The 21,371-nt window shown below is 46.2% G+C and overlaps 1 protein-coding gene across 1 annotated transcript in view; it reads right to left on the bottom strand.

Annotated features, from left to right (window-relative positions):
* The window catches only part of oscp1b (organic solute carrier partner 1b), a 97,432-nt gene that overhangs the window by 48,114 nt on the left and 27,947 nt on the right, over positions 1-21,371 (bottom strand). The gene's annotated exons all lie outside the window — the stretch shown is intronic.

The following is a 21,371-nucleotide window of genomic DNA, read 5'->3' as shown; positions in this document are numbered from 1 at the left end:
CCCCCCTCCCCCTGCCCCAACACAAGGCCCCACCGTCCCCACCCAAAAACAGGGCCCCACTGCCTGCGCCCCCCCCCCCCCCCCGACACCGGGGCCCCCCCTCCCTCCCCAACACAGACCCACTGCCCGCCCCGACACAAGGCCCCACCGCACACTCCCCCACCCCCCGACACAGGCCCCCACCGCCCGTGCCCCCACACAGGCCCCACTGCCCCCCCCATTACCGACACAGGGCCACACTGCACCCCCCCCCTCGACACAGTGCCCCACTGACCCCCGCCCCCCGACACAGACCCCACTGCCGGCCCCCCCCCCTCTCAACACAGACCCCACTGCCCACCCCCACCTCCCTCCGCCCCGACACAAGGCCCCACCGCCCCCCCACCCGCCACCAAGCTCCACCTCCCGGCCATCCCGACACCAGTCAGGATCAGGCACTCAGCCCGATTTTTCCCATTCCTATCTCAAGGGCACTGAAGCCAATTGGAGCAAAGCGGCTGTGGCTGAGATCAACTAACTCAGCGTAAACCAGAGACTAGGCTGTGTGCACACCAACCTCGCTAAAAGATTTCAATCGTACTTTGAATAAAATAATCATCATAAGCAGTCTCTCGGAGTCGAGGATGACGAATAAAATAATACAAGGGTGTGAAAATGTCACCATTTCTCATTCTCAGAAGCATTTTACTCCTTGTTAACCTATAACAGATGTTCCACTTGTACCGATACTCATCAAAAAGAATTCCGATCTTCTGACAAATCAGTGCAGTGCTGCCTGCCTTATGCGCATGCAAGCAGAATTATTGGGGCAACAAGTTACATTTTGGCAGCATTTATGTTGAACAGTGGCTCCTGGCAAAGAATCAGTCTCCTCATTTTCAGAATCTTGAGTAGTGCGTGCACAGTTCTGGTCACCACATTACAGGAAGGATGTGATTGCACTAGAAAGGGTGCAGAGAAGATTTTCGATGATGTTGCTAGGACTGGAAAGCTTTAGCTATGAGGAAAGATTGGATAGGCTGGGGTTGTTTTCCTTGGAACAAAGGAGGCTGAGGGGAGATTTAATTGAAGTATATAAAATTATGTTGGGCTTAGCTAGAGTGGATAGGAAGGACCTATTTCCCTTAGCAGAGGGGTCAATAACCAGGAGGCATAGATTTAAAGTAGTTGGTAGAAGGATTAAAAGGGAGATAAGGTAATATTTCTTCACCCAGAGGGTTGTGGGGGTCTGGAATTCACTGCCTGAAAGGGTGGTAGAGGCAGAAACCCTCATCGCATTTAAAAAGTACTTGGATGTGCACTTAAAGAACCGTAATCTACAGGGCTACGGACCTAGTGCTGGAAGGTGGGATTAGGCTGGGTAGCACGGACACGATGGGCCGAATGACCTCCTTCTGTGTCGTAATTTTTCTATGATTCTATGAATCTTTGGGAGATGTGGATTGTGGCCCAGCAGTGTGATACTGATACCTGAAAATGAAATGATCTTGACTTGATCTCATCACATTTGGACAGTTCTGCCCTCGTCACAATATATCACTCAGCCATGATTAAGATCAGTTGTTTCCCTCGGTTACTAATTCCCTGCATGAAGTCTCAGCCCTGGAGGCTGTCCATAATTATTGGCATTTTCACAAGGCTGCAATGTGTACCTGCACAGGAGGGAAAGGTTACTTGTCCATTTATACATACATTATTACACACCAGTTTTACAATATTTGTGCAACACACTTTTGGGGAGAGAGAAGAAAGGAAAAGATTCCTTTTTGCACTCTTGGAAATAAAGACAAGTGTTATGGAAGGTCCCATTCCACAAATTGTTATCCCCACTGAAGGAATACCCCAGGATCACAAAGGAACAGAACAGAGAGGGGCATGAGCTGAAAGGACCAAGATTACACCAGGCATCTGCAACATGCTTTGTAAAGAAATACATGAGGGGCATCCAGCCGTGGCACTTCAGTACTGCAAACGCCACTCTTTACATTTAAGCTTGAAGCTTTGGGAAGGGGGTGCAGGAGCTTGAAAAAATGTTTAATAGCAAAAGTAATTTTTCCCTCATAGAAACATAGAAAATAGGTGCAGGAGCAGGCCATTCAGCCCTTCTAGCCTGCACCGCCATTCAATGAGTTCATGGCTGAACATGAAACTTCAGTACCCCCTTCCTGCTTTCTCGCCATAACCCTTGATCCCCCGAGTAGTAAGGACTTCATCTAACTCCCTTTTGAATATATTTAGTGAATTGGCCTCAACTACTTTCTGTGGTAGAGAATTCCACAGGTTCACCACTCTCTGGGTGAAGAAGTTTCTCCTCATCTCGGTCCTAAATGGCTTACCCCTTATCCTCAGACTGTGACCCCTGGTTCTGGACTTCCCCAACATTGGGAACATTCTTTCTGCATCTAACCTGTCTAAACCCGTCAGAATTTTAAACGTTTCTATGAGGTCCCCTCTCATTCTTCTGAACTCCAGTGAATACAAGCCCAATTGATCCAATCTTTCTTGATAGGTCAGTCCCGCCATCCCGGGAATCAGTCTGGTGAACCTTCGCTGCACTCCCTCAATAGCAAGAATGTCCTTCCTCAAGTTAGGAGACCAAAACTGTACACAATACTCCAGGTGTGGCCTCACCAAGGCCCTGTACAACTGTAGCAACACCTCCCTGCCCCTGTATTCAAATCCCCTCGCTATGAAGGCCAACATGCCATTTGCTTTCTTAACCGCCTGCTGTACCTGCATGCCAACCTTCAATGACTGATGTACCATGACACCCAGGTCTCGTTGCACCTTCCCTTTTCCTAATCTGTCACCATTCAGATAATAGTCTGTCTCTCTGTTTTTACCACCAAAGTGGATAACCTCACATTTATCCACATTATACTTCATCTGCCATGCATTTGCCCACTCACCTAACCTATCCAAGTCACTCTGCAGCCTAATAGCATCCTCCTCGCAGCTCACACTGCCACCCAACTTAGTATCATCCGCAAATTTGGAGATACTGCATTTAATCCCCTCGTCTAAATCATTAATGTACAATGTAAACAGCTGGGGCCCCAGCACAGAACCTTGCGGCACTCCACTAGTCACTGCCTGCCATTCTGAAAAGTACCCGTTTACTCCTACTCTTTGCTTCCTGTCTGACAACCAGTTCTCAATCCACGTCAGCACACTACCCCCAATCCCATGTGCTTTAACTTTGCACATTAATCTCTTGTGTGGGACCTTGTCGAAAGCCTTCTGAAAGTCCAAATATACCACATCAACTGGTTCTCCTTTGTCCACTTTACTGGAAACATCCTCAAAAAATTCCAGAAGATTTGTCAAGCATGATTTCCCTTTCACAAATCCATGCTGACTTGGACCTATCATGTCACCATTTTCCAGATGCACTGCTATGACATCCTTAATAATTGATTCCATCATTTTACCCACTACTGAGGTCAGGCTGACCGGTCTATAATTCCCTGTTTTCTCTCTCCCTCCTTTTTTAAAAAGTGGGGTTACATTGGCTACCCTCCACTCCATAGGAACTGATCCAGAGTCAATGGAATGTTGGAAAATGACTGTCAATGCATCCGCTATTTCCAAGGCCACCTCCTTAAGTACTCTAGGATGCAGGCCATCAGGCCCTGGGGATTTATCTGCCTTCAATCCCATCAATTTCCCCAACACAATTTCCCGACTAATAAAGATTTCCCTCAGTTCCTCTTCCTTACTAGACCCTCTGACCCCTTTTATATCCGGAAGGTTGTTTGTATCCTCCTTAGTGAATACCGAACCAAAGTACTTGTTCAATTGATCCGCCATTTCTTTGTTCCCCGTTATGACTTCCCCTGATTCTGACTGCAGGGGACCTACGTTTGTCTTCACCAACCTTTTTCTCTTTACATACCTATAGAAACTTTTGCAATCCGCCTTAATGTTCCCTGCAAGCTTCTTCTCGTACTCCATTTTCCCTGTCCTAATCAAACCCTTTGTCCTCCTCTGCTGAGTTCTAAATTTCTCCCAGTCCCCAGGTTCGCTGCTATTTCTGGCCAATTTGTATGCCACTTCCTTGGCTTTAATACTATCCCTGATTTCCCTAGATAGCCACGGTTGAGCCACCTTCCCCTTTTTATTTTTACGCCAGACAGGAATGTACAATTGTTGTACTTCATCCATGCGGTCTCTAAATGTCTGCCATTGCCCATCCACAGTCAACCCCCTAAGTATCATTCGCCAATCTATCCTAGCCAATTCTCGCCTCATACCTTCAAAGTTACCCTTCTTTAAGTTCTGGACCATGGTCTCTGAATTTACTGTTTCATTCTCCATCCTAATGCAGAATTCCACCATATTATGGTCACTCTTCCCCAAGGGGCCTCGCACAATGAGATTGCTAATTAATCCTCTCTCATTACACAACACCCAGTCTAAGATGGCCTCCCCCCTAGTTGGTTCCTCAACATATTGGTCTAGAAAACCATCCCTTATGCACTCCAGGAAATCCTCCTCCACCGTATTGCTTCCAGTTTGGCTAGCCCAATCTATGTGCATATTAAAGTCACCCATTATAACTGCTACACCTTTATTGCATGCACCCCTAATTTCCTGTTTGATGCCCTCCCCAACATCCCTATTACTGTTTGGAGGTCTGTACACAACTCCTACTAACGTTTTTTGCCCTTTGGTGTTCTGCAGCTCTACCCATATAGATTCCACATCATCCAAGCTAATGTCTTTCCTAACTATTGCATTAATCTCCTCTTTAACCAGCAATGCTACCCCACCTCCTTTTCCTTTTATTCTATCCTTCCTGAATGTTGAATACCCCTGAATGTTGAGTTCCCAGCCCTGATCATCCTGGAGCCACGTCTCCGTAATCCCAATCACATCATATTTGTTAACATCTATTTGCACAATTAATTCATCCACCTTATTGCGGATACTCCTTGCATTAAGACACAAAGCCTTCAGGCTTGTTTTATTAACACCCTTTGTCCTTTTAGAATTTTGCTGTACAGTGGCCCTTTTTGTTCTTTGCCTTGGGTTTCTCTGCCCTACACTTTTCCTCATCTCCTTTCTGTCTTTTGCTTTTGGCTCCTTTTTGTTTCCCTCTGTCTCCCTGCATTGGTTCCCATCCCCCTGCCATATTAGTTTAAATCCTCCCCAACAGCACTAGCAAACACTCCCCCGAGGACATTGGTTCCAGTCCTGCCCAGGTGCAGACCGTCCGGTTTGTACTGGTCCCACCTCCCCCAGAACCGGTCCCAATGCCCCAGGAATTTGAATCCCTCCCTGCTGCACCACTGCTCAAGCCACGTATTCATCTGCGCTATCCTGCGATTCCTACTCTGACTATCACGTGGCACTGGTAGCAATCCCGAGATTACTACTTTTGAGGTCCTACTTTTTAATTTAGCTCCTAGCTCCTTAAATTCGTTTCGTAGGACCTCATCCCTTTTTTTGCCTATGTCGTTGGTACCAATGTGCACCACGACAACTGGCTGTTCTCCCTCCCATTTCAGAATGTCCTGCACCCGCTCCGAGACATCCTTGACCCTTGCACCAGGGAGGCAACATACCATCCTGGAGTCTCGGTTGCGGCTGCAGAAACGCCTATCTATTCCCCTCACAATTGAATCCCCTATCACTATCGCTCTCCCACTCTTTTTCTTGCCCTCCTGTGCAGCAGAGCCAGCCACGGTGCCATGAACTTGGCTGCTGCTGCCCTCCCCTGATGAGTCATTCCCCTCAACAGTACCCAAAGCGGTGTATCTGTTTTGCAGGGGGATGACCGCAGGGGACCCCTGCACTACCTTCCTTGCTCTACTCTTCCTGCTGGTCTTCCATTCCCTATCTGGCTGTGGACCCTTTCCCTGCGGTAAGACCAACTCACTACACGTGATACTCACGTCATTCTCAGCATCGTGGATGCTCCAGAGTGAATCCACCTTCAGCTCCAATTCCGTAACGCGGACCGTCAGGAGCTGGAGGCGGATACACTTCCCGCACACATAGTCGTCAGGGACACCGGAAGCGTCCCTGAGTTCCCACATGGTACAGGAGGAGCATAACACCCGACCGAGCTCTCCTGCCATGTCTTAACCCTTAGATACACTTAAACTGGTAATAACAATGTTAAAAGTTACTGACCAATATAAGAAGAAAAAGAAAAACTACTCACCAATCACCAGCCAATCACTTACCCCCTAGGCTGTGACGTCACCTTTGTTTTTTTGCCTTCTCCCTGTAGCTGCACCGGTACGCCTCTCACCGACCCCGGACTCGCGCTGCTCCGAGCTCCCGCTGGCCTTTATAGGCCTCTCACTGACCCCGGACTCACGCTGCTCCGAGCTCCCGCTGGCCTTTATAGGCCTCTCACTGACCCCGGACTCACGCTGCTCCGAGCTCCCGCTGGCCTTTATAGGCCTCTCGCCGACCCCGGACTCGCGCTGCTCCGAGCTCCCGCCTCCTCGACTGACTGCTCCGAGCTCCCGCTGGCCTTTATAGGCCTCTCACTGACCCCGGACTCGCGCTGCTCCGAGCTCCCGCCTCCTCGACTGACTGCTCCGAGCTCCCGCTGGCCTTTATAGGCCTCTCGCCGACCCCGGACTCGCGCTGCTCCAAGCTCCCGCCTCCTCACTTTCATCTCTGGTGAGATTAGATGGATCAGAAATCCCACCGCTTTATCATCCATTCCTTCTATTTTTGCATTTATAGTTTCAGTATACAGGCATGCAGTGAGCCGGCTCCTTATCAATAACTCCAAAGGATCTAATGCACACTTTCATTTGGCTAATGTCACATATTCTGGTTTTCTTTATGTATGTCCAAGCATCAACAAGCCAGCCTTGCTTCTAAAGATGCACCTTCACCAATCGCGTGGGCATGAGGTTTTGTTTCAGGAGCCCATTTCTAGATGATGCTGTGGTGTTATTCCATAAAGCCACCATGGCTCCCAGTGTTGCCCCATAGAGATCAGTGGACCTTACCAAAGCCCCTCACTGATGAGGGAAAGGCAGATGGCCATGGATTCCCCTGTGCTGTAGCTCTCTGGTGTGATTTGTGCTTTAATTCTATTCTACTTTCAAAGCTGAATGGAAAAAAAGATTTGCTTTCTCGTGACCATCAGCCCTGTCCCCTTGCTCTGAAACAAAAAGGAGAAAGTCCAGGGCTGAGGGGTAATGTTTTTCTGCGATGCTATGTGCCAATTTAGAAGGACAGGTGAGGTGGATTAGCACAGTGTGCAACTACGCAGCTAAATGGAACAAAGTACAATACCTCGTTTTCGGTCTGTCTCTGTCCAATCATCTACAAGACGCATAAGAAAAGAAAGTGACAACGCTTTTTTAAAAAGTCATTACAATTGTTTACAAGCTACAGTAGCCTGGTGGTTTACATTTCACAGATTACTAATGCAGGAAGCAATGTGCAACGAGACATTTTTGCTATACAGATTTGTACCCATTTTCTCTTCCCCCCCCCCCCCCCCCCCACCTGCCCCTTAAAAAAGATTGTCCCCTCTCTTTAGGCCTCATTGAACCCATGCACCACTCTTTGGCCCATAGCACGACATACTTTTCTACAACCAGTCACTAGGACACGATCAAGCGTACAGGGGTAAATTGAGCAATATAGGACATTGCAGTGCTGGATCTAGAATTTGAACTGTACAAAACACCAGCAGTACAATTATAGATTTTGCCCTTCTAAATTGTATCTGGAGCCATTTGAACTGTGTAATACCACGGCGAAATACTGGTATTCAAATCCTATCCTGCACTAAGTCCCAATTGCTTCATACTCCTATCCTCACCAATCTCTCTTGACTACTAACCTCAATGCATTGAATTCAAAATCCTCATCCTTGTTCACAAATCCCTGCACATCTTCACCCCACTTTATCTTTGTAATCTCCTCCAATCATATGTCCTAAATTGCACCCTCCTTTCCTCCAATTCTGGCCTCCTCTACAACCTCAATTCCACCATCAGAGGTTGAGCCTGCAGCTATCTTGGCCCTTTATTCTGGAAGACTCTCCCTAAACCCTCACTATATCTGTTTTCACTTTCAAAAGCCTCCTGAAAAGCTTTCTCATTAGTTGGTGAGAGGGGAGCGACCTATCAAAAGCCCAGCGGGAGATCGAGAGCCAGCGGCAGTTTGTGAGAGGGGAGCGACCTATCAAAAGCCCAGCGGGAGATCGAGAGCCAGCGGCAGTTGGTGAGAGGGAAGCGACCTATCAAAAGCCCAGCGGGAGATCGAGAGCCAGCGGCAGTTGGTGAGAGGGGAGCGACCTATAAAGGCCCAGCGGGAGATCGAGAGCCAGCGGCAGTTGGTGAGAGGGGAGCGACCTATAAAGGCCCAGCGGGAGATCGAGAGCCAGCGGCAGTTGGTGAGAGGGGAGCGACCTATAAAGGCGTACCGGTGCAGCTACAGCGGGAGAGAAAGCAAAATAGAAGTAGAAAGTAATCAAAAAGTGACGTCACAGCCAATGTGGTAAGTGATTGGCTGGTGATTGGTGAGTAGCTTTTCTTTTCTTTTTTATATCAGTAAGTGAACTGCAACATTGTTATTACCAATTTAAGGGTATTAAGACATGGCAGGAGAGCTCGGCCATGTGATATGCTCCTCCTGTACCATGTGGGAACTCGGGGACACTTCCGGTGTCCCTGGGCGCTACGTGTGTGGGAAGTGTATCCGCCTCGAGCTCTTGACGGTCCGCGTTGCGGAATTGGAGCTGAGGGTGGATTCACTCTGGAGCATCCACGATGCTGAGAATGACGTGAGTATCACGTGTAGTGAGTTGGTCTTACCGCAGGAGAAGGGTCCACAGCCAGATAGGGAATGGAAGACCAGCAGGAAGAGCAGTGCAAGAAAGATAGTGCAGGGGTCCCCTGTGGTCATCCCCCTGCTTTGAGTACTGTTGGGGAGGATGACTCATCAGGGGAGGGCAGCAGCAGCCAAGTTCATGTCACCGTAGGTGGCTCTGCTGCAAAGGAGGGCAGGAAAAAGAGTGGGAGCGCGATAGTGATAGGGGATTCGATGGTGAGGGGAATAGATAGGCGTTTCTGCGGACGCACCGAGACTCCAGGATGGTATGTTGCCTCCCTGGTGCAAGGGTCAAGGATGTCTCGGAGCGGGTGCAGGACATTCTGAAATGGGAGGGAGAACAGCCAGTTGTCGTGGTGCACATTGGTACCAACGACATAGGTAAAAAAAGGGATGAGGTCCTACGAAAAGAATTTAAGGAGCTAGGAGCTAAATTAAAAAGTAGGACCTCAAAAGTAGTAATCTCGGGATTGCTACCAGTGCCACGTGCTAGTCAGAGTAGGAATCGCAGGATAGCGCAGATGAATACATGGCTTGAACAGTGGTGCAGCAGGGAGGGATTCAAATTCTTGGGGCATTGGAACGGGTTCTGGGGGAGGTGGGACCAGTACAAACTGGACGGTCTGCACCTGGGCAGGTCCGGAACCAATGTCCTAGGGGGAGTGTTTGCTAGTGCTGTTGGGGAGGAGTTAAACTAATATTGCAGGGGAATGGGAACCTATGCAGGGAGACAGAGGGAGACAAAAATGAGGCAAAAGCAAAAGACAGAAAGGAGATGAGGAAAAGTGGAGGGCAGAGAAACCCAAGGCAAAGAACAAAAAGGGCCACTGTACAGCAAAATTCTAGAAGGACAAAGGGTGTTAAAAAAGCAAGCCTGAAGGCTTTGTGTCTTAATGCAAGGAGTATCCGCAATAAGGTGGATGAATTAACTGTGCAAATAGATGTTAACAAATATGATGTGATTGGGATTACGGAGACGTGGCTCCAGGATGATCAGGGCTGGGAACTCAACATCCAGGGGTATTCAACATTCAGGAAGGATAGAATAAAAGGAAAAGGAGGTGAGGTAGCATTGCTGGTTAAAGAGGAGATTAATGCAATAGTTAGGAAAGACATTAGCTTGGATGATGTGGAATCTATATGGGTAGAGCTGCAGAACACTAAAGGGCAAAAATCGTTAGTGGGAGTTATGTACAGACCTCCAAACAGTAGTAGTGATGTTGGGGAGGGCATCAAACAAGAAATTAGGAGTGCATGCAATAAAGGTGCAGCAGTTATAATGGGTGACTTTAATATGCACATAGATTGGGCTAGCCAAACTGGAAGCAATACGGTGGAGGAGGATTTCCTGGAATGCATAAGGGATGGTTTTCTAGACCAATATGTCGAGGAACCAACTAGGGGGGAGGCCATCTTAGACTGGGTGTTGTGTAATGAGAGAGGATTAATTAGCAATCTCATTGTGCGAGGCCCCTTGGGGAAGAGTGACCATAATATGGTGGAATTCTGCATTAGGATGGAGAATGAAACAGTTAATTCAGAGACCATGGTCCAGAACTTAAAGAAGGGTAACTTTGAAGGTATGAGGCATGAATTGGCTAAGATAGATTGGCTAATGATACTTAAGGGGTTGACTGTGGATGGGCAATGGCAGACATTTAGAGACCGCATGGATGAATTACAACAATTGTACATTCCTGTCTGGCGTAAAAATAAAAAAGGGAAGGTGGCTCAACCGTGGCTATCTAGGGAAATCAGGGATAGTATTAAAGCCAAGGAAATGGCATACAAATTGGCCAGAAATAGCAGCGAACCTGGGGACTGGGAGAAATTTAGAACTCAGCAGAGGAGGACAAAGGGTTTGATTAGGGCAGGGAAAATGGAGTACGAGAAGAAGCTTGCAGGGAACATTAAGGCGGATTGCAAAAGTTTCTATAGGTATATAAAGAGAAAAAGGTAGTAAAGACAAACGTAGGTCCCCTGCAGTCAGAATCAGGGGAAGTCATAACGGGGAACAAAGAAATGGCAGAACAATTGAACAAGTACTTTGGTTCAGTATTCACTAAGGAGGACACAAACAACCTTCCGGATATAAAAGTGGTCAGAGGGTCTATTAAGGAGGAGGAACTGAGGGAAATCTTTATTCGTTGGGAAATTGTGTTGGGGAAATTGATGGGATTGAAGGCCGATAAATCCCCAGGGCCTGATGGACTGCATCCCAGAGTACTTAAGGAGGTGGCCTTGGAAATAGCGGATGCATTGACAGTCATTTTCCAACATTCCATTGACTCTGGATCAGTTCCTATCGAGTGGAGGGTAGCCAATGTAACCCCACTTTTTAAAAAAGGAGGGCGAGAGAAAGCAGGGAATTATAGACCGGTCAGCCTGACCTCAGTAGTGGGTAAAATGATGGAATCAATTATTAAGGATGTCATTGCAGCGCATTTGGAAAATGGTGACATGATAGGTCCAAGTCAGCATGGATTTGTGAAAGGGAGATCATGCTTGACAAATCTTCTGGAATTTTTTGAGGATGTTTCCAATAAAGTGGACAAAGGAGTACCAGTTGATGTGGTATATTTGGACTTTCAGAAGGCTTTCGACAAGGTCCCACACAGGAGATTAATGTGCAAAGTTAAAGCACATGGGATTGGGGGTAGTGTGCTGACGTGGATTGAGAACTGGTTGTCAGACAGGAAGCAAAGAGTAGGAGTAAATGGGTACTTTTCAGAATGGCAGGCAGTGACTAGTGGGGTACCGCAGGGTTCTGTGCTGGGGCCCCAGCTGTTTACATTGTACATTAATGATTTAGACGAGGGGATTAAATGCAGTATCTCCAAATTTGCGGATGACACTAAGTTGGGTGGCAGTGTGAGCTGCGAGGAGGATGCTATGAGGCTACAGAGTGACTTGGATAGGTTAGGTGAGTGGGCAAATGCGTGGCAGATGAAGTATAATGTGGATAAATGTGAGGTTATCCACTTTGGTGGTAAAAACAGAGAGACAGACTATTATCTGAATGGTGACAGATTAGGAAAAGGGAAGGTGCAACGAGACCTGGGTGTTATGGTACATCAGTCATTGAAGGTTGGCATGCAGGTACAGCAGGCGGTTAAGAAAGCAAATGGCATGTTGGCCTTCATAGCGAGGGGATTTGAGTACAGGGGCAGGGAGGTGTTGCTACAGTTGTACAGGGCCTTGGTGAGGTCACACCTGGAGTATTGTGTACAGTTTTGGTCTCCTAACTTGAGGAAGGACATTCTTGCTATTGAGGGAGTGCAGCGAAGATTCACCAGACTGATTCCCGGGATGGTGGGACTGACCTATCAAGAAAGACTGGATCAACTGGGCTTGTATTCACTGGAGTTCAGAAGAGTGAGAGGGGACCTCATAGAAACGTTTAAAATTCTGACGGGTTTGGATAGGTTGGATGCAGGAAGAATATTCCCAATGTTGGGGAAGTCCAGAACCAGGGGTCACAGTCTAAGGATAAGGGGTAAGCCATTTAGGACCGAGATAAGGAGAAACTTCTTCACCCAGAGAGTGGTGAACCTGTGGAATTCTCTACCACAGGAAGTAGTTGAGGCCAATTCACAAAATATATTCAAAAGGGAGTTAGATGAAGTCCTTACTACTCGGGGGATCAAGGGGTATGGCGTGAAAGCAGGAAGTGGGTACTGAAGTTTCATGTTCAGCCATGAACTCATTGAATGGCGGTGCAGGCTAGAAGGGCTGAATGGCCTGCTCCTGCACCTATTTTCTATGTTTCATTAACCATGCCTTCAACGTTGTCCCTTAATACCTCTTCTAATACCCTGCGCTCCTTTTTTCTGTGCAAAGTTCTTTGGAATGTTTATTTCTTAAAGCTGCTATATAAATGCAAGTTGTTGGTGGTGGTGGTTAAAGATGAGAGTCAATGGTGATGGTAATACTGGACGCAATTTAAGATGAGGAGTTAAGACTATCATAACATTAAAATATACTGGCCAATCTCTTGCCGCATAGGTATTGATGCAGATACAACCAGTGCTCGACTGTGGAGGCGAAGACAGCTGGTGGAATCGCGGCAGATACGTGGTACGTGTAATGGTGGCAGCCACCCTCTCTCCTCCTGCGACTCACCGAGAAACAAAGATAGAGCGGGATGGAGCTAAAAAAAATGTGAACGGGGCCGCAGTGTTTGCCCTCAGCCGTGGACTAATCCCTGGGAGCGTGAAGCATTGCCTCAAGTCTCTCACCCTTCACACCTTGAATTTCCCACCATCTCGGCCCACACAGCAGAGCTTGGTCTCCAGTCGTCTTGGTCCCCCTTGCCACTGGACCAAGACCACTGCTAAGCCCGTGTGGTAGTCGGTGTGCAATGGCCATCCCACGTTAAAAGAACTCACGCGCAGGTATCTTCCACCCTTCAAAATTGAGTGAAAGCAAGTCTTACTTCCTCAATTTCGAGGGACTGCCTATGATGATGATGACTTGAAAAAATAAAGGATTATAGTTTCTGGATAATCAATGGTTAAAAGTGTTTGCAAAAGAGTGAAAAAGTCAAGTGAATGTGGTTTAAGGGGGTAAAAAGGAACCAACAGGGTGACATTAGATTGAACTGCCCTCAACTAATTTAACATAGATACCAAGAATAATAGATAAATGTGCAGAATCGCCTACACCTGAAACTAAGAAACTGAATGGGGTAGCAGAGCAACGGGATTTAGGGACACAGGTGAACAAATAATGAAAAGCAGCATCATAGGTCAGGTAGCATCTGTGGAGAAAACAGGAGACAGTTGACATTTCAGGTGCAAACCCATCCTCGAAACTGGAAGACTGGTCATGAAGGTTAAAGACTAGGGCAAAGTCGCAAGTTGGATCCAAAATTGGCTTGGAGGTAGGAAGCAAAGGGTAATAATTGATGGATGTTTTTGTGACTGGAAGAATGTTTCCAGTGGGGTTCCGCAGGGCTCAGTACTGGGTCCCTTGTGGTATATATCAACGATTTAGATTTGAATATAGGGGGTATGATTAAGAAGTTTGCAGATGACACTACAATTGGCTGTGTGGTTGATAATGAAGAGGAAAGTCATGGGCTGCAGGAGGATATCAATGTACTGGTCAGATGGCAGAGCAGTGGCAAATGGAATTTAATTCAGATAAGTGTGAGGTGATGCACTTTGGGAGGGCTAATAAGGGAAGGCTATACACATTAGGCGGTAGACCACTTAATAGTGTGGATGAATAAAGGGACTTTGGAGTGCTTGTCCACAGATTCCTGAAAGTAACAGGCCTGGTGGATAAGGTGGCCAAGAAGGCATACGGAATGCTTGCCTTTATTGGCCGAGGCATAGAATGTAAGAGCAGGGAGGTTATGCTTAAATTGTATAATACTTTGGTTCGGCCACAGCTGGAGTACTACGTGCAGTTCTGGTCACCATATTGTAGGAAGGACATGATTGCACTAGAGAGGGTTCAGAGGAGATTTACTAGGATGCTGCCTGGAATGGAGAATCTTATGAGGACAGATTGGATAGGCTGGGTTAGTTTTCATTGGAACAGAGGAGGTTGAGAGGAGACCTCATTGAGGTGTATAAAATATTGAGTGGCCTGGACATAGTGGATAGTAAGGGCCTATTTCCATTGGTGGAGGGGTATATAACGAGGGGGCATAGCTTTAAGGTGGTTGGTGGAAGGTTTAGAGGGGATTTGAGGGGAGGCTTCTTTACGCAGAGGATTGTGGGGATCTGGAACTCGTTGCCTGGAAGAATGGTGGATGCAGAAACCCTCACCCACTTTTAAGAGATGGTTGGATGGGCACTTAAAGTGTAGTAACCTGCAGGGTTATGGACCTAGAGCTGGTAATTGGGATTAGACTGGATGACCTTTTGTTGGACGGCGCAGATATAATGGTATGTACTGCAGGGAATAGAATATGGCCAGGGTGATCTCCTGGACTAGTTTTGATCACCTGGATAAGTCGGAGAAGAATTTTCTCAGATTTTTGCTCCCTAAATTGGCCTGGGTTTTTAATCTGGTTTTTGCCTCTCCCAGGAGATCTCATAGCTCCGGTTGGGGTGGAGTGTAGAATGTTTCAGTATAAGGGGTGTCGCAGTTGTGTTGGGTGCTCTTTGCCTTTCTGTCATTGTTCATTGTTCATAGGTTTATATGCAACCTTTAGGGCTGCTGACCAAGGGCCATGTGGCTCTTTATCGGCTGGTGCGGACACGATGGGCCGAAATAGCTTTCTTTTGCGCTGTAAATTTTTATGTTTCTATATTTCTATGAGCAGCACTTAAGAAACCCCATGGAACAGGCCTGCGATAGGGGTCTTTTCTCAATGAATGCTGCCTGACCTGCTGTGTGTCTCCAGCCTTATGTGTTGTTGTTTTTAAAATTCGATTCTAAAATTCTCATCCTTGTTTTCAAATCCCTCCATTGCCTTGCCCCAATGTGGAAATATCAGAAAGGATTAAGAAGTTAGTTCAGACCTGGGGTCTGAAAAACTAAAGCTTTGTTGCACAAAAAAAACAAGCAGGCACCAATCTCAGGGTGAATGAGATAAGGGATGAGGTAAAGTTGTAAAACAGCAGGGAAGCTGCAGAATAATAAAGCCAAATTCAAAGGAGTCACCCTGGGTAAGAGATAGTGTGTAAATACTGAATGCCAACTAACAAAGTTCCGGCAATTGCTAATGACCGAACAAAAGGTCAGGTGTAGGAATAACGGACTGTAGGCCAATGGACCAAGAGGGAATTACCATAACAGGACCATCTGTGGCACATAGAAACATAGACAACCTGGAGTACTGTGTGCAGTTTTGAGCACCTTACTTAGGAAGGATATACTAGCTTTGGAGGGGGTACAGAGACGATTCACTAGGCTGATTCCGGAGATGAGGGGGTTACCTTATGATGATAGATTGAGTAGACTGGGTCTTTACTTGTTGGAGTTCAGAAGGATGAGGGGTGATCTTATAGAAACATTTAAAATAATGAAAGGGATAGACAAGATAGAGGCAGAGAGGTTGTTTCCACTGGTCGGGGAGACTAGAACTAGGGGGCACAGCCTCAAAATATGGGGGGAGCCAATTTAAAACCGAGTTGAGAAGGAATTTCTTCTCCCAGAGGGTTGTGAATCTGTGGAATTCTCTGCCCAAGGAAGCAGTTGAGGCTAGCTCATTGAATGTATTCAAATCACAGATAGATTTTTAACCAATAAGGGAATTAAGGGTTATGGGTAGCGGGCGGGTAAGTGGAGCTGAGTCCACTGCCAGATCAGCCATGATCTTTTGAATGGCGGAGCAGGCTCGAGGGGCTAGATGGCCTACTCCTGTTCCTAATTCTTATGTTCTTATGTTTATGTAGCAGTGGGTGGTAAGAAAGAATTAATTGATCAAGGTAAGATTTACAAACGGTAAGGAAGACTACAACTTGGTAATAACTCTTGGAGGCAAGAGACAGGTTGCGATAACAGCAGAATGTCACTGTACTTCTTGTAAAAACAAGCAGGCAATTAATAGCAACACATATGGTTAACTGAGGGAAAAAAGGTATAAAGATAGACAAGCTCGGACAGTCCGGAGTGAGAACCCAAGAACAACACTCGACAGAAGCAGGGACCAGAGGAGTGACCCTTTAAGGAACAGTGTCAGGACCGGATTGATCACGCGGGACGTATTGGGTAACTATGAGAGTATTTTGAGCGGCAAGGAACACCCTTTGGAATGCCTTTCTGCAGAGTTAAGCAGAGTTAAATGGAGTATAAATAATGATTCTTGTACTTCTTTTGTATGGGGAACTATAGAGTATAAGTAGTGAGTCTTATACTATAGTTCCCCGATACAGAAGAAGTACAAGTAGTCAGTCTTGTACTTTTTCTGTATTAAATGAGCATTAACGATACTGTCATTGTCCAGTGTGTAATTTGATATTTAACTCAGGAACCGTCGCAGGCAACTACTAGTCACACGACTAGCGAAATTGCTGTTTGCGCAACACCCAGCCTATCTCTGTAATCTCCTCCAGCCCCATAACCCTCCAAGATATAAAGGCGCTATATAAATACAAGTTGCTGTTGTTTTAATGTTTGATATGCTAAATTTGTCGCCTCAATGGCTCCCACTGCGATGACAGATTGCAATGACCAGTACTTCACCCCAGTATTATATGCAGTTCAAACTGTTCTGAATAAAATCCACACTTGGAAAGGCAGATTCTATAATTGTGCATTGGGGTTTCCACAATTCAAGTGGACAGAACGCCAACATTTCACACGCCTTTCAAAATGCTTTACTGAAATCCTACTGAGGAATTCACAGTTCTTGATGCCAATCTAGTCCTCCTTCCCCACCCTTTCGTTCACCTGGTATTTTTTTTAAGCTGGTGCACACGACTGCTGTGCACTACTCCACTTTTCTGTGGGACGTTCACTCTTGCAGGCCTACAGTATTTAACTGCAAGGCCTTCCTTCATCAGCCAACTCCAGTTTGTGCAAGCCCTGCTCGCGTTCCAAAGGTCGATCCCATTCCCAGCATAGCTCAAGCAGACGACTGTCAATGGACTGTGAAAAACCGGGATCTAGCTTTTCATTTATCACTTGTTCCTGTAGCTTTCACCTGTTGCCTCTCTTGTCCTGAAGGCAGGACCTCTTACACCTTTAAAACTAGTGGCTCTCTAGTGCATCACCCAAGTGGCACATCAGGCTGTGGCCTAGGTATTCGACCAGTATAGGGTGTTGGGCATAGCCAAGCCTCATCCTGTCTTGGGCATTCACACCCATAGCACTCCCAGTCAGGTCAGTGATTAGCTCAGTTGTGATGTCCCCACATGTGACCAGCACAACCATTTCCCAAACACAAGTCAGAAGCTTGGAGGAAGGACAACAGGAGAAAACAAGGTAAACCCAACTAAAAAATACTACAGCCTGACTGTTTCAGGATCAGCTTTAGAGATGAAATTAGGTGTCGCACTTCATATTTTTGCCCCATTGAACTGTTCTGGTGTCACTGGCGGAGTGTACGGGCCACCATGGATAGAAAAGCAACTAAAGTCAATGTCAAACGATGCTATACGTGGCATGGTAAATGGAGGTTACTTTCATCGACAGATTTATTTCTGATTGTGTCATTTGTTGTACCTCAGTCACAAGTGAGCATATTTCAAATCCTTTCATCCTGCATTCTCTGCTTAATATTATTTTTTTCAATAATAGTCTTCTTTTAACTTTAAAAACAAATGTTACTTTAATGAGGGTGGAGCGAGCCTTTGGCATAGTGGCAATATTTCCGTCACTGAGTTCGAAGGTGCAGAGTTTGAACACTGCACTAGACAGTTCAGGCAAGTGGCATCGAGAGCTCGTACTCGTGTCCGGTGGGTGTGGATACCCATCGTTGGACTGTGGGAACCCATGTAACCCTCCTGTCTCATCCCAAGATGGAAGGAATGCTCACGTCGCGGCCTGTCAAACTGTTAATCAGCTCGCGAATCCTTCCACTACTTCACAGTACTCTCTGTAATGTATGCACCTGAGAGTATGCTCACAGGTTTGTGGGAGTGGCTTAGCCAGTTGGATGATGTTCACAAGACTCAATAAAGCCCCAGCCAGTTGGGGTTTGAGGGATCCACGATGAGGCAGGTGGTTGTGAGCCTGGTGGATGAACTGGTAATGTGCAGTGTGATTGTTAAACCTTTTGCTAATAAACCAACTACGTCTAAATAGCAAAATGTTGCTATGAATTCTTAAGCAAAGAACCCATGAAACAAATACATTACACTCTCCAAGGAAAAGAGTGCAAAGATACAAAATGACGATGACTTTAATGGGGTTTAGGCCTACACCTGCAGCCAAGAGGGGCTGGGACAGAGTAAGCTCCCAGACTGCTACCAGTATTGTCATGAAGCAGCCACCATAAAGGTGCCAGAGTCCACCAAGATCCAATTTACTCTCCAGAACAACCCCCCCCCACCCTTACAGGCAGATGCTTCTGCTGTGTCTGTCCCCACTTAGTGCCGCTGTGCATCTTTGATCCCATTTCCACTCAGAGATAGCAGTGCTGAGATTGTAAGCTACAAATGCAAATGCTGGGAATCAGAAATAAACACAGAAGATGCTAGCAATACTTATCTGAAGCTTCCCTTCCCCTCATCCAATGCCCACAAACATGCACTCTCCACCAGAAGTTACTGGATAGTAATGAGGAGCACAAACCCTGGATGATTTTCTTCTCCCCAGCTCAGGTACACTGAAGCCAATTGGAGCATTCCTAATAACTATCAGCTAACTCAGCGCAGACCAAGGATCAAATGCACTGCCTTTACCAAATGAACCACTAGGAAACGCAAGCAAATCCATTTCCAATGGCACCATGCTGGCTAAACCGGGATTGCATAGATATAGCAACAGCAACCGTTGCCAAATGTTTCCCCAATGCAAAAAAGTGATGCAATCTGGGATGGGTTAACTCCATTGCACATAAAGAACATAAGAAATAGGAGCAGGAATAGGCCATACGGCCCCTCGAACCTGCTCCGCCATTTAATAAGATCATGGCTGATCTGATCATGGACTCAGCTCCACTTCCCTGCCCGTTCCCCATAACCCCTTATCACCTTATCGTTTAAGAAACTGTCTATTTCTGTCTTAAATTTCTGTCTTAAATTTATTCAATGTCCCAGCTTCTACAGCTCTCTGAGGCAGCGAATTCCACAGATTCTGAGAGAAGAAATTTCTCCTCATCTCTGTTTTAAATGGGCGGCCCTTATTCTAAGGTCATGCCCTCTAGTTCTAGTCTCCCCCCATCAGTGGAAACATCCTCTCTGCATCCACCTTGTCAAGCCCCCTCATAATCTTATACGTTTCGATACAATCACCTCTCATTCTTCTGAATTCCAGTGAGTAGAGGTCCAACCTACTCAACCTTTCCTCGTAAGTCAACCCCCTCATCCCCGGAATCATCCTAATGAACCTTCTCTGAACTGCCTCCAAAGCAAGTATATCCTTTCGTAAGTGGAAACCAAAACTGCACGCTGAATTCCGGGTGTGGCCTTACCAATACCTTATATAGCTGTAGCAAGACTTCCCTGCTTTTATACTCCATCCCCTTTGCAATAAAGGCCAAGATACCATTGGCCTTCCTGATCACTTGCTGCACCTGCATACTATCCTTTTGTGTTTCATGCACAAGTACCCCCAGCTTCTGCTGTACTGTGGCACTTTGCAATCTTTCTCCATTTAAATAATAACTTGCTCTTTGATTTTTTTCTGCCAAAGTGCATGACCTCACACTTTCCAACATTATACTCCATCTGCCAAATTTTTGCCACTCACTTAGCCTGTCTATGTCCTTTCACAGACTTTTTCTGTCCTCCTCACACATTGCTTTTCCTCCCATCTTTGTATTGTCAGCAAACTTGGCTACGTTACACTCAGTCCCTTCTTCCAAGCCGTTTATATAGATTGTAAATAGTTGGGGTCCCAGCACTGATCTCTGTGGCACCCCACTAGTTACTGGTTGCCAATCAGAGAATGAACTATTTTTCCCGACTCTCTGTTTTCTGTTAGTTAGCCAATCCTCTCACCATGCTAATATATTACCCCCAACCCCGTGAACTTTTATCTTGTGCAATAACCTTTTATGTGGCACCTTGTCAAATGCCTTCTGGAAGTCCAAATACACCACATCCACTGGTTCCCCTTTATCCACCCTGTGTGTTACATCCTCAAAGAACTCCAGCAAATTTGTCAAACATGACTTCCCCTTCATAAGTCCATGCTGATTCTGCCTGACCGAATTTTGCTTTTCCAAATGTCCTGCTACTACTTCTTTAATAATGGACTCTAACATTTTCCCAATCACAGATGTTAGGCTAACTGGTCTATAGTTTCCTGCTTTTTGTCTGTCTCCTTTTTTAAATAGGGGCATTACATATCTGTGTAATGTTATAGATTACCTTCACACAGCAATACTGCCCCTTTAAAAGAGAAAGCTCACCCTTCCCACGCGTAACCAAAATCAGAGCATTGCTAACACTGGGAACTATATGGGCCCAAGTTTCGGCCTCAGTTGCTCCTGATTTTTTGGAGCAACTGGTGTAGAACGGAGTATCTTAGAAATCGGAATTCTCGGCATTTAGTTTGCTCCAGTTCTAGTCAGTTAGAACAGTTTCACTTTGGAACAGAATTTTTTTTTCAAAATGGGGCGTGTCCGGCCACTTAGGCCTGTTTTCAAAGTTTCGGCAGTGAAAACTTACTCCAAACTAACTTAGAATGGAGTAAGTGAAGATTTTTGTACGCTCGAAAAAACCTTGTCTACACTTTAGAAAATCAGGCGTAGGTTACAAATCAGGCGTAGGGAATGGGGGAGGGGGGGGTTTAAAGGGAAGTTTACAAACATTAAACACTTCAGTTTTACAAATAAAGAGCCATCATCAATAATAAATGATAAAAACATCAATAAATCAACTAATAAATCAATCAAAAAAAATTAATAAGAAATAATTTTTTAAAAATCAATAAATAAAACATTTTCTACTTACCGACTGCAGCACCGGGAGCCCTCCAACAGCGTGCTG

Source organism: Pristiophorus japonicus, chromosome 14 (assembly GCF_044704955.1).
Source record: "Pristiophorus japonicus isolate sPriJap1 chromosome 14, sPriJap1.hap1, whole genome shotgun sequence".
NCBI classification, from domain to species: domain Eukaryota; kingdom Metazoa; phylum Chordata; class Chondrichthyes; family Pristiophoridae; genus Pristiophorus; species Pristiophorus japonicus.
This window is presented reverse-complemented; position numbering and strand designations above follow the sequence as displayed.